General features: G+C 37.8%; 1 protein-coding gene across 1 annotated transcript in view; it reads right to left on the bottom strand.

Annotated features, from left to right (window-relative positions):
* hmbox1b (homeobox containing 1 b) overlaps positions 1-3,219 on the bottom strand; it is a gene marked incomplete at its 5' end in the record, with an annotated part of 53,763 nt that overhangs the window by 42,174 nt on the left and 8,370 nt on the right.

The following is a 3,219-nucleotide window of genomic DNA, read 5'->3' on the forward strand; positions in this document are numbered from 1 at the left end:
CTTACACATACAATGATTCTGACAGTTCTCTTACCCGATAGAAACAGCTCTTCTGAACGGAAGTCAGAGCAGGCAGAACTAGAAAATGGGAAATTTTATTATCTGAGAATTATTTTGTGCATTAAATTGAATGAACATGGTCTGGATAGCCCACAGACATACCATGAAAATTTCTAGGACCCATAATTGGTCTCCTTTAACCATCAATACAAAAAAAAGAAAGAAAATTATACAGATTTTGTTTCTAGTTTGAAAGGTTTTGTTGATTGGTCTTAATGACATTGCAGTGAGTGGTTTTAACATGATGCTAGGTGGAAATGAGCAAAAATAACATGGTATTTTTTACCACAATTGATGATTTAAAAAAAAACAGAGAAACAAAATGAACAGAGGTTTTCTTCACCTCCACTGTTAATACCTTTATTCTACATATGTGATCTGCAACTGTGTTTCAAAAAATGCTAATATTGGACTGAGACTCAATATCAGTGAATTTCAATTTCTCGGATTGGTTTAAGGGTCAAATATATCTTAATTAGGACATCCCTAAAAGTTTAGTTAAAACTTGTATGACTTCTAGTCTAATGTTGCATTTACACCGATCACGGTTTGAGTGTCAGGTTTACATGAACTATGCAAGTCGATGGTGGACGAACATCAAGTGGTATCGGGAAGTGCTGCAGCGCGTCTAGCATTATGCGTTTTGAAGCGTTTCAAGTGTATCCAAAGCGTCATTTGCTAGAGGTGGAAAATCCAAACTTTTGCAGCTCGATGTGGAGCATCAACCAATCAGAGACTCTGCAATGTGACATAGTGGCACATTTTCCAACTCGATGATCTCCTGAATGATGCCCACTAACCCCAGACAGGAGCTCTTTAGCTGAAATCAAGCACTTGTAGTTGGTGTCCTGGCAGGAGATGCGAGCGCCGATGCAGGTCAGCACTTCGTCACGGGCTCGGGACAAAAATAGAGCTCAAAGCGAGCCTCATCAATGCACAGCTCCTGGAGTGGTTAAACGGGTGAAACTCACCAAACTCAGAAGTCCTCTGAATTATCTGGTGAATTAATTATGAGTGTGACATGCTCTCAGTAAATAAAGCAAAGTCACTTTTTTCCATCCACCATTGTACAGGAACCGGCAGAGGAAAACAACCAAAAGGCTCTTCCTAACGTGAGCGTCTGACCTCAAAGTGCACAAGTGACAAATTGACGTGTTTTTGACACTCAAAACGCGTTTGGTCTGAATGCAGCATAACAGAAGACATGATTTGTTTTTTTTTGTTAAAATTTAGCTTTAAAGTTATTAGTCTTAAATTTAAATTTTTGAACTGAGCTGTTTGTCATGAGGAAAAATGCTTTTTGTCTGAAAAAATTAACTCCTTGTAGAGGGTTTAATAAGAGCTTTTACGCCTAAAGTGATTTTTATTCTTTTGAACTTTCAGGTAACATGCTAAACATACAGCTGTGAGACATTGTGTGTGTATAAATGTGACTGGCACAGAAACTAATTTATCTGAAAGCTTTAACTTGAGACTGTTATGAAGAAATTTATAGTTATTAGAGTTTAGTACTGATAGTACTGATGTTAAAAGCACAACACTATATTGTTAGGTTTTCGTTTTTATAATGTTCAATCTATTATGTGTTAATTGATATAGATTAGTTACATGTCCGAGATAACTATAACAACACATATTTATCCGTTATGAGAACAGTAGGGGAGAATTGTGTATAAATGCCTGTGATTCAGCCGTAGGTCAGTAGGGGGCGAACGTGGGCATTGAAGACTCTGTATAAATGGATCAACTTCCTGGTTGGCCGGCAGTGTGTGGTTTCCTGTCAGCAGTGGCAATAAACCCTCACTCCAGAATTCTGGTTTTGTATGGTTTTATTTCGTCTAACAATCATATTATTTAACATTGGTGGTTTTCTATTGACTTCAGCCTTTGAACACGAATATTTCTTACAGTTACATGTTAAACATTATTACTGTAACTATTTCTATTACACAAAAACAAAGGATTCAAAGGGAACGCTGCCTTTCCCAGCACCCACATCCAAGAGAAAACTGAAGAATTTAGAGAGAAAAAAATGGTTAATTCCAGCAAGAAAAAGCTGAGCCCTCCTTTTATTTATTGTCTAGCCCAAGACACCACAATCGTGACATTTTAATTCATAATTTATTTTTGTTGTCTACGTTGGACCTAAATTAGTTTCAGAATGATGGTATTAGAACTACCAGCTGCATTCCCTCCTCTGAAGAAAATATTAAAAATTCACTTTTTCATGATCAGCCATGTCATCACATCTCAACAGACCATGGAGGCAGAAAAAAGGAAGAAACTGGCAGTAATGATGGAAGCTATTTCTGTTCAGTCAAATGGAAAGATTTCATTTGAAATGCTAAATGATCAGAGTTAATTCAAGTGACTGCAGGCAAATGTTTTGCAATTAGAGGTCCAGCTACAAAATGGGTAACTGAAGTATTCAACCCCTCGAGCTCAGAACCACATGAAATTTAGTTCATTCTTCATGACCAAACTCCTCCAGCTCCTTTAGGTTGGATGAGTGCTGCTTGTGTCCAATAATCTTTCAATCAAACCAGAGATTTTCAGTTGAACTGAGATCTGGGCCCGTATTTATCAAACTTCTTAGATTTACTCTTAAGAAYGCTGCTAAGAGTCGACTTAAGTGTAAAAATATTCTTATTTAGAAGCTGAGAGTAAAAGTCAGTTATCAAGCGTCTCAGTCTCACTTTAAGTGAAGTGTAGGAGTAATTCTTCAGTGTCGGTCTTACAGCTGATTTACGACACCTGCTGTGCTGCAGAGCTGATMCTGGATGATGTCSTTAGAAAAACCCCCGACATGAACCAATCACTGCCTCGTATTTCATGTTCGAGAATATTGTCGGAGAAATGTCAAGATAAGACTGTGAAAATGCTAAAATAATTTCACTTTCAACACACTAATGTTGTCACCTTGTCCTGATTGTCTGTAGAATTACATAAAATGTCCTCATTTGCATCATGAGAACAGATGAAAATCTCACAATTTGTTTTAAATCAAAAACTCAGCAGCTTTAAGTTGTTTTATGTCTCAGAGCCTGAGGTCATGTTGAGCTGCTCCCTTCTCTTCGCCACTGTCTGCAGACAACACCGGGTCTCACACACACACACACACACACACACACACACACACACACACACACACACACACAC

Source organism: Austrofundulus limnaeus, unplaced genomic scaffold (assembly GCF_001266775.1).
Source record: "Austrofundulus limnaeus strain Quisiro unplaced genomic scaffold, Austrofundulus_limnaeus-1.0 Scaffold590, whole genome shotgun sequence".
NCBI classification, from domain to species: Eukaryota; Metazoa; Chordata; class Actinopteri; order Cyprinodontiformes; family Rivulidae; genus Austrofundulus; species Austrofundulus limnaeus.